The 13,865-nt window shown below is 37.2% G+C and overlaps 1 protein-coding gene and 1 long non-coding RNA gene across 5 annotated transcripts in view; both read left to right on the forward strand.

Moving 5' to 3' along the window:
- Positions 1-13,865, forward strand: part of klhdc8b (kelch domain containing 8B) — a 155,427-nt gene that overhangs the window by 22,756 nt on the left and 118,806 nt on the right. The window lies entirely within an intron of this gene.
- LOC131532026 (uncharacterized) lies at positions 8,041-12,433 on the forward strand. The gene is made up of 4 exons (XR_009268836.1): positions 8,041-9,241; positions 9,353-9,397; positions 9,843-9,920; positions 10,021-12,433. It is a non-coding gene; the product is annotated as an uncharacterized LOC131532026 (long non-coding RNA).

Consider the following 13,865-nt stretch of genomic DNA (forward strand, 5'->3'; position numbering starts at 1 on the left):
TTTTGGTACCCAAATTTTAACAGGTATGCACAGAATATGAAGAATATCAAAAAAATTCAGGAGTCAGCTGTCCACGGTAATCTTTAAGATACCAGCACAATAACACACTCGGCAAAATATCGTCTAATTATCCTTATCGATAAAATCCCAGAAAATATCAAGATATAATTTTTTGTCAATATCGCACACCCTTAATTCATGTTACTTAATTTATTTAATAATTTATTGATATTAATTGTTTAAATCAATATAATAATTAATAATTTTGACATCCATTTTCTTTTAAAATGGTTTAAAGGCTGAAATGTAAAGTTCATCAATTTATAACACTTTTTTGTTTTTGTGAAAACTTGTATCTGAATTGTAAATTATGCTTTCTACAGTAATTTTACAGTTTAATATGGAACTATAGACATTGCCCTACCCCGATAATATGGTATTCATTTTATTTGTGCAGGTCTTAAAAAGTCTTAAATTAGAGCTTAAAAATCCTGCAGAAACCCTCTGTCTCTGTGTGTGTGTGTGTGTGTGTGTGTACTTGTTTTTCTAATGTCACGGGTCGGTACCTTGGTTCCGGGGTCACGGTTCGATACGATTTCGGTACAACAGGAAAAAAACAACAAATCTACTATGCTCGGTTTCTTTTCATTTATTTTGAACAGAGAGTAGTACAGTAGTAATATTAAATATTATATTACATTATATATATAATCTGCAGTAGGCCTACATATATACATACAAGGAATAAATTCTTGAAATATATTTGATTTACTTTACAGATAAACAAGGGGGGGAAAAACAGTGCGACACGTAATGTAGCCTATGCTGAGTTTCAGTTAATATTTGTGACGCTTAATTTGTTCACAGAAAGGAAACTAAAACGGCAGAAAGCAACATCCTATTTGTTTTCTTTATCTTATAAAATAACAATGTTTTGTTTTCATTGTGAGTGTACATAAATAAAAGCAGACCTTTATACAGTGATGCATTATTAAGACGATACGTGTTTAAAGTTGATTCTGCTGGCATAAGGAAACAGTTGAAGTGATTGCGTCACACACACACACACACACACACACATCAGTTCCAGCATTGTTCCAGCAAAGTTGGTACTTTATCAAAATAAAATACAAACATCAGCGCGCGCCTCTGTGTCACTGTTGGAACGCGACTGAAGTACAAAGCCTATAATTTACATAAAAAATCGCAAACAGTTGAGTGCACAAACTTTTAAAGTATACTCCTTTGTCAGTCTATGTGAGAGACGCATTCAGAATCAGCACATGGTCACTGTCTGGGGGCTTTGTTTTCAAGCACGCAACTCATGGCATTCGCTGTTCTTCTGCTGGCGGTTATCAAACAGCGTTGCATTACTGCGGGCGCCCCCTTCTTGATTGAGGGTGTATTCGTTCAGGCCTCATGCACCGAACCGAGATGCTCGTACCGTGGCGGTTCGGTACGAATACATGTACCGTGCCACCCCTAATATATATATATATATATATATATATATATATATATATATATATATACATACACACAGTGGGGAAAATAATTATTTGATCCCCTGCTGATTTTGTAAGTTTGCCCACTTAAAAAAAAAGTATCATTTTTACGGTAGGTTTATTTTATCTGGTAGAGACAGAATATCAAACAAAAAATCCAGAAAAAAGCAGCATAGAAATGTAGAAATATTTACATTTTAGTAAGTCAAATAAGTATTTGACCCCTTTGCAAAACATGACTACAGATCCTCTCTAAATCATTAAGGTTTCTTGGCTGGAAACTCGAAGTTGCAGCTCCCTCCACAGATTTTCTATAGGATTAAGATCTGGAGACTTGCTAGGCCACTCCAGGACCTTAATGTGCTTCTTCTTGAGCCACTCCTTTGTTGCCTTGGCGGTATGTTTTGGGTCATTGTCAAGCTGGAGGACCCATCCACCACCTATTTTCAGTGTTCTGGCTGAGGGAAGGAGGTTCTCATCTAATATTTTACGATACATGGCCCCGTCTATTGGTCCCTCAATGCGGTGAAGCCGTCCTGTACCCTTAGCAGAGAAACAGCCCCAAAGCATAATGTTTCCACCTCCGTGCTCGACTGTAGGGATGGTGTTCTTGGGGTGATAGTCAGCATTTCTCTTCCTCCAAACACGACGAGTCGAGCTGATGCCAGTTCTGGGCTGATCCCTCACTTTTCACATGATCATCCTTACCCCATGAGGTGAGATCTTGCACGGAGCTCCAGACCGATTGATGGATATTTTGTATTTCTTCCATTTCTGAATAATCGCACCAACAGTTGTCTCCTTCTCACCAAGCTTCTTGCTGATGGTCTTGTTGCCCACTCCAGCCTTGTGCAGGTCTACAATCTTGTCCCTGATGTCCTTTGACAGCTCTTTGGTCTTGCACATGGTAGTGGAGAGGTTGGAATGGAAGATACAGATTCTATGGACAGGTGTCTTTTATACACACAACGAGCTGAAATTAGGACTATCTTCTTAAAGTGACAAGACTAATCTGTGTTCCACATGTGCACATAACCAATTTGTGGGAGCCAAAATTGTCAAAGTCTACAATCAAGAGAAGACTTGGAATGACGTGACCCTTCGGCAGCAATGCATAGTCCTTCACTGTGCTCACTTTGTCAGAAATTGTATATGTCCTGTCAGTAAATTTTGAACCACGCTTTATTTAGCTCACTATGAGTACCCCAGCAGTCAAGGACAGCCGGAAAAGAGAGAGTGAACAATCGCCAATAAAGAAAAAATTCTAAGATTCCACCATCTCCAGAGAGGATCTCGACGCTGCTATAGCTAACGGTATCAAGCTAGTGCTAAAAGAGCAACAAAGTACTCTCGATTCGGTAGTGGCTTCGACTGTAAGAGAAGCGATAGACTCTGTACTGACCCCAGCACTCCGTGATCTACATTTGGATATACAAACGACCAACGATTCTGTAAAAGAGCTAAAAGCAGAAGTTGAAAAGCTAGCCGCGAAACAGACACGTGACCGGGTCGATTCCGTTCAAGCAGCTGCACGTGAGGATAGGAGGACAGTCACAAACTTAAGAAATCAGCTGGAGCAACTCACTGAAAAAATAACGGACATTGAAGATAGGAGCAGGAGAAATGACTGGTGGGGTTGCCGGAGGGGGCGGATGGCTCCGATGCAGCTGGTTTCCTCAGAGCTAATCTTTCCAAGTGGATCCCTTCCCTGAAAGGCCGTGACATCAAGATTGACCGGGCCCATCGCGTGTGTGACGGAAGGAAAAACTCAGATCGTACTCTCATCTTTCGTGGACTAAGATGGCATGACAGATCGGCGATCCTGAAGGCTGCTCGGCAGGCATATCCGGTGAAATATACTCACGCTACTATTTTTTCCCGACTTTAGTCCAGCCACAGCTACCAGGAGAAAGAGCTTTAATCCTCTTTAATCTTGAAGAAGATGACAGCACTTGGTCTCCAGCCCTTCCTCACCTATCCGGCGGTAATTAAACTACGGCACAAAGGTGAACAGATGATGTTCGACTCTCCTCGAAAGGTGGAGGATTTTGTTACTTCACTTTCACTGAAGACGTATTCTGCAGTGCTACAAAGCTACGTCTCCATCCTCTCAGCTCAACGAGGGAAAATTAACGATGAGGTCTGTGGTGATCCTAACTGCCCTGAAGAGGACAATATCAAGGTGGCCATGAACACTTGTTAATTTCTTTCTGGAATCTTGCCCCTGCCCTGTACGTTCATCCGCTGATTGGTAAATAATAATGATTTATTTTCTTTATTTTTCTTTATTGTTATTATTATTATTCGGGCTGATGGAGAGCAGGTTCAATCACTACGCTTTTGGCTCAGTGGGCCTTTTGGGGACATGTCTTGTGGACTGGTCACGCATCAACATTTGTTTCTCTTGTTTATGCAGACCTACACTCTCGGTAATGTGAGGTCTGCTTTGGTTTTTATACACAGTTGTTTGTCATTTCTTGTTCTTGTTTTTTTCTATGCCCTTCAACAGACATCAATACTTTTATTTATTTTGCTTTTCTTTTAATGCATCTAGGTGGATTGGTATCTAGGATACATACTAATGTTTAAATGTCACTGGCAGTATGGCACTGGTTTTGTTTCTTTTCACTTAGACAGAATCTTGGCATTGCGAGCACACAATGCATGTTCTGAATATCTTATCATTGAATGTGAATGGCCAAAATTCTCCAATTAAGCGTACCCGGATATTAGAATATTTGCACCGTAAATCGATATCCTGTGCCCTGATACAAGAGTCTCATTTAAAACAATGCGATGTGGCACGTTTTCAAAACAAGTATTACAAACTGGCAGCCTTCTCTTGTGCTCCTAATAAAACTAAGGGGGTGCTTATCTTAGTTGATAGGAAGTTACATTTAACTATTGAACATACTGGGAATGATGATGAAGGTAGATTTGTTTTTATACGCTGTAAAATACATAATGACAGGTTAGCACTGGTCTCCATTTACTGCCCGAATGAGGCAGATAGTGTATTTTTCACAAATATTTACAATATATTACTTGAGCAGATGGATTGTCCTTTAGTGATGGGTGGTCACTTTTTCTTCTGCCCTTGCTAAAGCAAAACCCGCCAATTTACACAATTAGAAAATAAGATCCAATTATTTCAAAACTTACAAAAACAAAATTTTTCTGATTAACAAGCTACATGATTGTCCTCCTCGAAAGAGGAATATGACTTGCTTTCACAATCAAAGACAGAGTTTATTTTACATAGGACGAGACAAAAATATTATTTTGAATCTGAGAGACCTAGCCACTTATTGGCCCTCAGGCTGAGGGAATGTGAGTCTAAGGCATACATCAGCGCAATAACATTTTTGGATGACCAGGTAACCACAAATCCTATGATAATTAACAACATATTTAAAGGGTTTTACACAAATCTGTACAAAACCAAAACCGATTTTGATGAGTCAGTTTGTAAAGAGTACTTGGATAAATTAGAACTGCCTCGGATCACATAGATGGATAAAGATTCTTTGGAGGCCCCGTTAAGTTTGGAGGAGCTCCATGTCCTCCCTCCTGAATTATATTTAGAAATATGGGATGTGGTAGGGACTCTCATGCTTGATTCATTTAATTTTGCAATTGAATATGGTACATTTCATAGAGACCAAAAAACATCTCTGATATCATTGCTTCTTAAAAAGGGTAAAGATTCGTTAGATTGCTCCAACTACAGACCAGTATCACTCATCCCATGCAATCTAAAAGTTTATGCTAAAACTTTTGCCTCTCACATGGAGAAAGTGATTCATAGCTTAATCAAGGAGGACCTTGATTAACTTGTGTGTTTTTTTCACTTGACACAGAAAAAGCCTTTGACAGGCTAGAGTGGAACTATATGTGGGCAGTTATGCAATGTTTTGGTTTGGTGAACATTGCATTTCTATGATTAAGACACTTTACCACTCACCTGAGGTATCAGTCTTAACTGGTAATATTATCTCCTTCCCCTTCCCTTTACAGCATGGAACGAGGCAGGGGTGTCCACTTTCCCCCTTATTGTTTTGTTTATCCCTTGAACCACTAGCACAAGCCATTAGGAACTCTGACGTTCCACCGATTAAGATTCATGACCATAATCATATTATTTCGTTGTATGCTGATGACATTATCTTATATTTAGATCATTTTGATACATCAATAACCAGTATAATTAAGGAATTTGATCACTTTAGTAGTTTACTGTGGTACAAGATAAACTGGACCAAATCTGCTTTAATGCCAATCAATGTTAATGTTAATACTCCTATTCCCCTCATTCATTCCTATTAAAGATTCTTTCATCTATTTGGGTATTACCATATATAAAGACATTCATAAAATTGCCAGAAACAATTTTAATAACATTTTAGTCAAGATCAAAAAGATGTAATAATCTTCAAGTCTCTCTTCAAGGCAAAATCTCCACAGTCAAAATTAATTTGTTACCTTGGCTTAATTTTCTTTTTTGCTGCCACTTTCCCCTCCTCCAGGTTACTTTAAGGAGATCAATTCCATACTTTGCCAGTTTATTTGGAGTGGTAAATGACCCAGAATAAAACTTGCCACATTGCAGCGTCCTATGCTTTCAGGAGGATTGGCTGTGCCAAATTTTTAATTATATTATTGGTCGTTCCAACTTAAGGCTCTTCATATTTGGGTTGATCCTCAATCTAAAGTTTCATTGAGAGTGATCGAAGCTGACAAGGTTAAACCACATAGGCTCCAAGATATTTTATTTGCTGGCATAGGAAATAAAAATGATAAATATAAATTTGGCCCGGTTGTGGCCAATTCTATTAGGATCTGGAAAAAGGTGGAACGTCTGATGGCTTTCCTGTAGCTCAAATAGTAGAGCATGGCGCTAGCAACGCTAAGATCATGGGTTCGATTCCCAGGGAAAGCAAGAGCTGATAAAATGTAAAAACTGTAACTTGAATGCAATGTAAGTCGCTTTGGATAAAAGCGTCTGCTAAATGCGTAAATGTAAATGTAAATGATGGGAGGTCCTTTCAAATTTTGTAACAACGCACCCTTATGGCACAATTTTAATTTTTTATGTTGAAATCGGCCATTTGTCCACCCCTCTTGGTCTACATTGGGCATAAACACATGCGGTGACTTCAAGAACTAAGAACTAAGTTTTGTTTACCAGCATCATCATATTTTGTCTTTTTTTCAGTTACGTTCTGCTCTCAAGGTCTATGGAATTCCCTGGGCATCCCCTATTTCCTCTCATCCTATGTGGGATTGGATCGCACCACCCTCTGGTCGGCCATCTTTTTCTTTAATATATAGTAAACTTAATGGTCACACTGCAAAGTCTCTTTCTATTAAATCTATCTGGAATCGTGAATTAACAGGTTTTGATTTATTGGTCGACTGGGAGAGGGTGTGGTCTAATCTAATCTTAACTTCTAAAAATTTGGCTCACCGTCTTATCCATTTCAAAATCATCCATAGAGCATACATAACTCTTTACAAGAGGTTTAAAATGAAACTGCAATCGACCTATAACTGTCATATCTGTAACACTGTAACACAAGCCTCTGGCTTGCTCAGTTGGGGACACTTAATTTCTAGCGATTATCGCCGATTTGATTGCACAGATACTATTTAAACTAAACTGAGCTAGACAATGACATCTCTGAATTCAATAATGAAATGCCTTTAACTGAAAATTGAAAATTGAGTGTTTAATCTTATCATTATACATTACTGACACTCTATCCTCCAATTTGATACTGTTAAGTGCTTTGACACAATCTGTATTGTAAAAGCGCTATATAAATAAAGGTGACTTGACTTGACTTGACTGTATCAGCAGGTACTTTTCTGCACATGTTTTGGGAATGTCCAATTGTTGTCAATCTATGGACTCATGTGAATTCTGTTTCGTCGTTTTTACTACAAATTGATTACGTGTCTAATCCAGGTTTATGTCTTCTCAATGACGATTCTAACTTCTGTATAAGTTCATTAAAGAAGAGAATGTTGTTTGCTGTTTTTACAGCTGCAAAGAAGGCAATAATACAAAACTGGCCCCCAGGTGGAAAAGATGTAGTATTAAATGTATTAAAAATATACTTGAAATTCAAGTAGTATGTTTAGAATACATTTGTATTCCCAACATGCTTATTTGAAGTGCATTAAAATATACTGAATTGCATTTTAATATATTTCTAAAAAGTATACTTGAATTACTTCGGTAGTAAATATATGCTTAGTTTCACTTTTAAGGAATATACTAAACTTTTAGTGACATTTTAGTGTATTTACAGAAAACACACTTATGTTACTCTTACTTAAAGTATATTTTATGTCTACATTGTGTAAGAACATAACAAAATGATTAAACTTTTAGTGGGTTTTTAATGTACTTTATAACCATGTGTAGGCCTACTGCAATATATTTTAAATATTTATGTATTTATAATTTTAATATTTGGAAAAGTATGATATTTGAAAAAAAATTAAAAAATTTAACATTTACAATGTTACAACGTTTGTCCACTATTATTAAGCATTGCAATACTTAAAATATGTTGTTTAATATGTTGTTCAGTTTTACTTAAAACGTTATACTTTGGTTGATTAGGCTGTTGTCCTTTACATGATACATTAATTTTAATAAGCTACTACTGAAATTCCCACAAGGATTTCAACATAATATCTGAAATGCTTTAAAAAAATGTTTTTTTTTTTAAATCTTGTGCTTAGTTGTGTTTAAATTCAAACAACACACTGACTAAACCTGATTGGTTCCAGAGCCATTGAACGGCTCTGATTGGTTTGTATGATAATGAGCTCGCACCAGCGAGCTTCGTAAATCAAATATGATGTGAGTGCAAATGTGCCTTGAATGTGAATATAAGTCTAAATTTAAACAGTTATATTATACAGAGCGATCGTGTATCTTTAGAGCACTTGGAGGAAACCACGCAATTCATATAGATTACTTTGGCAATGTTTTTTTTTTTTTGCGATGAACTTTTTCAAACGTGAACATCTTTGGTAAATCATCTTTCATCGGAGGGACATAAAGATTTCATTAAAATATATCTGCGCTTTTCTTTTGAAGATGAACAAAAGTCTTAGATGGCTTGGAGCATCTTAAGTGTGAGTGATGGCAGAATTCAAATTGTTTTGGGGGAACTATGAAATTAATTAGAAAATATAGTAGTATGCTCTTATTTTTACCAGCTTCTACAATGTGTATGGCATCTGGCTTTTGGAACCTCACTGTGACTGACTTCAGGTAAGTTTTGAAATTTAATTAATGTTATTTGTCTGTACCAGTCATGTTTTTGCCACATGCATTGGCAGAAAAAAAAGTCTTTATAACATGTACAACATTAATATTTTTTATTTGCAAAATGAAGTTGTGTAGGCCTATTTATTTCTGATTTCCTGAACAATTTGGCTTCATTGTAATGAGGTTAATGATCTTTGAAAAACCATGGTTATGAACGTACGATTACTTTGTCTTGAGCTGATCACCCAACTATGGTAATGTTCGTTGATAGGTGTTTATATTTGTTCAAGCTTGACAATCTTATCGCCTTTATTTTCTAATAAAGCCTATATTTCTCATTACAGATAAGAACAAAGATAAAATTGTAAGAAGGGTTGCTTATAAGAGAGCATACAGTACATCTGAAACTGCTGAGACTAGGAAGGTTTTTGACTATATTACCGAACAGGTACATTGTTTTCAGCGTACTGTCATTCTTAAAAAGAAAACAAATCTTCAATCATCATTTACTTTTTGTGTGTGTGTGTGTGGTATATTAACATGTTGTTTTTCTGATCAGCTGCTATAGAAGACAAACTGAAATCTGAGTGGAGAGACGGGAATAGTAAGTATATTTTAATATCGTATCACCTCTGTTATAGAGATTTTTGAATCAGGCCTAATGGAGGGTGATTCGGTCAATCTTGGAACAAAAGCGTTAGCAATGTGTCCATTCCAGGTGGCTAATTTGTGCTTCCTTTCAGTCATTCATGTAAAAATCTGTAAAAAAAAAAAAAAAGAAAAATTCTAGGACAACTTATAATTTTTTTTTTTTTAATCATGGCAACAGAGGTGAAGAGAGTGTATGTTAGCATTACCACAACAGACATATTCATGTGAAATACCCTAGGTTACAATAAACTACAATTATCAACATACCATGTAATACTCACAGGTTTCTTTATTGAAATAATTTATCAAATAATATCAGTGAGTTTGTACTTGAACTCTGCTCACTGTAAGTGCTGTTGTTGGGCTTCTTCTAATCACATGTTCAATGTAACTCATAGAGTGTTGTACAGTGACGACAGACAAGAGGATAAGAATGGACACTCATACGTCAAGCTTGATGAGGATATTGTCAAAAGGTAAACTAAATTCTAATGAATATCAATGCAAATTATAATACATCATGGATGCAAATCTGTTATTGGCTAATTTTATATCAATTCTTTTTCCCTTTCACAGATCCTGTGATAAAGCAGTCTTCAAATACTACAGTGTCTGAATTGCAAGCACTTAGTTGCAGAAAATGCAGGCCGTCTGCTGCGCTCCAACCCTCTACCTCTTTGGTTGCAGTAGCCTTTTACCGTCGGGTACACCGTGGTCCTCGGTCACACCGACATCGCCCCAGTCCTCGGGTACTCTGGCTCCACCAACGATGCTCGTCGCTGCGGCTGTGCCCAGGTCTCCGGAACCTGTGAAGACGTTCAGCTCCATTGGCCCTCCGTCTGCGTCTTCGGATCCACCAGCTCTTTCTCCATCGGTCGGCCCCCAGATGTCGGCAGCCACACCATCTACATCTTGGCTCCTCGCTCACTTGACTCCACCGTGTGTTGCCAGCACTGGGATGCTCTGTGTCTGTGTCATGTGCTAAACACCATCTAAGCCACCAGGGCATCATCGTCATCCTCCCATCACCATCCCTTCGCTACATCCTGCCATCATCCCCGCACTTTTGCCTCTCACCATCCCTACGCCATCTCCTCGTCCACCTCCAAAACCCCCTTCATTCCTCCCTATTCTGTTGCTTGAACTTTATCATCTTCAGTCTTTGCACACACACAGCTATTCACTTCTGCACTTTGTTTTTCAGTAAATTTTTATTTATTTTTTCTTCAGAAAATTGCATTGTAATTTTTATTTATTAATTGAGGTCAAATTCTGTACTTTTCAGTAATACAGGTATAGCTGAAATGTTCTACAAATTGATAAGATAGCTCTGCCATAGCATTTCAGTCTTTTTTCATTTATTATGTTTTTTGTATAATGTTTTAAAATGTACTTGAGTATGTTTGTAGTAATACAAATATACTAAAAACACTTGTATTTCAAGTGCATTTTTAATACATTTAATAGTATGTTTTTTTTGTTTTGTTTTTCACCAAGGTATATGCTGCTGTACTTTTTTTATGTACTTTATGAATATTTGTAATGTACACAACAATATATAATACATTAAAGTTTTCTAGAAAAGTGTGTACATGTGTATATACTGAAAAAAAGCTTTATAATATACTAGTAGTGTATAGTGCTAATGCATTTCTAATGAGCTGAAATACAATTGAAATGTACTTGAAGTACATTAAAATGATGCTTAAAATATACTCGAACTGTAGTTCATAAAGTATTAAGAGTACATTTTAAATGTATTTTAAGAAATATACTTAAAGTGGTTCCATTTTAACACAATTTCAATATATTAAATATATTGCAAATAGATTAAAATTGAACTTAAACATACCTTGAAATACACTTAGTATACTTAAAGTTGTTTCAAAATAATACATTTAATATGCACTTAGTATAGTATAGTTTAAATATATTAAGTGTGTCTGAAAAAGCACAATTTAATTATATTTCTTTTTCACCTGGGGGTTTACTCTGCACATGTGTGCTAAAAACATTTTGGATTCATAGCCTCCTTAAAATAGTGACTTGTGAATGTACAACAGCACGAATTAATGATGCATTGATGCATGGCAATGTTTTTCTTCCAACATTTTGGACTATATAAAGGAATGATGACCATATAAAGTTTTTTTTTTTTTTTTTCAGATTGTAAAATTTATTGATAATATGTCTGTTGTTTCCCCTCCCTGTTGTTTGTTTGAATGGATGTTATTTTGTTAATCGAAAGACAATAAAAAGTTGATCACAAAAAAAAATCAAGAGAAGACTTCACCAGAGCAAATACAGAGGTTTCACCACAAGGTGCAAACAAGGCCAGATTAGACTTTGCCAAAAAACATCTAAAAAAGCCAGACCACTTCTGGAAAAGCATTCTTTGGACGGTTGAAATTAAGATCAACCTTTACCAGAATGACGGGAAGAAAAAAGTATGGAGTAGGCTTGGAACAGCTCATGATTCAAAGCAAACAACATCATCTGTGAAGCATGGTGGAGCAGTGTGATGGCATGAGCATGCATGGCTTCCAGTGGCACTGGGTTACTGGTGTTTAGTGATGATGTGACAGAAGACAGAATTAGCCGGATGAATTCTGAAGTGTACAAGGATATACTCTCTGCCCAGATTCAGCCAAATGCAGCAAAGTTGATTGGACGGCGCTTCATAGTACAAGTGGACAATGACCCAAAACATACATCAAAAGGAACCCAGGAGTTTTTGAAGGTAAAAAAAGTGGAACATTCTGCAATGGCAGAGTCAGTCTCCTGATTTCAACCCGACTGAGCATGCATTTCATTTATTGAAGACAAAACTAAAGGCAGAAAGACCAACGAACAAACAATAACTGAAGTCAGCTGCAGTAAAGGTCTGCCAAAGGAGGAAACCCAGTCTCTGGTGATGTCCATGAGTTCCGGAATTAAGGCAGTCATTACCTGCAAAGGATTCTAAATAAAATATTAAAAATTAAAATTTTATTTATGTTATTTTTATTTATAATATATTATATTTATTTGTCCAACTACATTTGAGCCTCATTTGAAAATGGGGGACTGTGTATAAAAATGGTTGTAAATCCTAAGCATTTTATGTTATGTTTTGTTCAACCCTTTGAATCAAAAGTCTGCATTTCAATTTCATCTTGATTGTTTCATTTTAATTAAATTCTAGTGGCATACAGTGCCGAGATTATGAAAATTGTGTCAGCGTCCAAATATATATGGACCTACTGTCTGTGTGTGTATAGGGGTGCAACGATACACATATTCATATTGAACCGTTTGGTACAAGGCTTCGATTCGATTCGTTGGACTAATGCCGAGTTCACACTGCACAGTTTTCAAACTCGTCGGATCGCTGTTGTTTTCACACTGCGTGACTATCTGGGGTAGCATTCAGTCGCTGCTGTATTCACACTGCACGATGGATCGGCGACAGGGGCTTTCACATTGCACGATTTCACAATAGGAAGAATCGCCGACAACTCTGTCTGATCCGCAAACTGCGTTTCACAACAAAACACACGCGAGAAGTGATAAGGAAATAACGCGAGAATCTGCGTGCGTAAGCCCGTTGTTCTCCAGTGAGACTGGAAGTATTAAAAAAATATAGCCTGCAAATTGTCTGTGAGCTGATTTCCAGCTACAAAAAGAAAAACAGATTATGCAGGGAACAGGGACTGTTTTGATAGTAATTTTGTTATGCTGATGTTGCGGCTGGTCAAGTGTTTGTGCTTGTTTCTGTATGATATATTGTATTAAAATACTGATATGATCTATAACTCCTCACCGAACTTCCCTCTGCCCTGTATCTTTGTCTCTCATTGGCTGAAGGTCATCGCCGATGTAGTTTTCAGTCAGAAATCATTGCACACAGCAGGATTGTGAATCGCTGACAGCTCCAGATATTTAGCATGCCAAATATTTCACAGGCGTCGGCGACAATTCACACTGCGCGATTGTCACTCGCGTGAACGAGCTCCGATTTGCCTCCGATATCGAGCATTTGTCGGCGATTTATCAAAACCCGTTGGCAAGTGAAAAATCGGGCTAAAATCGTTCAGTGTGAACTCGGCATAATCCTATTATATTTGGAAAATAAAACAGCTTAAAGCGTGTGAAATATAATGTTCTCAGTGCCACTGCGCTCAACAAGACAGCCTAAACGATGTAACAGGCAATGTGCTGTCTGCCCAGTGGCCTAACGTTAGTGGACGGCCACGCAGGGCACGCGCTGTGAAAGGCCCCGCGATAACCTCCCCTTGCTGGGGTGCGACAAGAGACGATGATCTTGTATCGACGATAGCCAGAGATATTGTCAAAAACATAAATTGTTTGCAATATTAAGATATTTGGCATTTCCAATTAATGTAGGCCTTTTACATTCTTATTTTTATTAGGCCTTTTAT

This window comes from Onychostoma macrolepis, chromosome 23, assembly GCF_012432095.1.
Source record: "Onychostoma macrolepis isolate SWU-2019 chromosome 23, ASM1243209v1, whole genome shotgun sequence".
NCBI classification, from domain to species: Eukaryota; Metazoa; Chordata; class Actinopteri; order Cypriniformes; family Cyprinidae; genus Onychostoma; species Onychostoma macrolepis.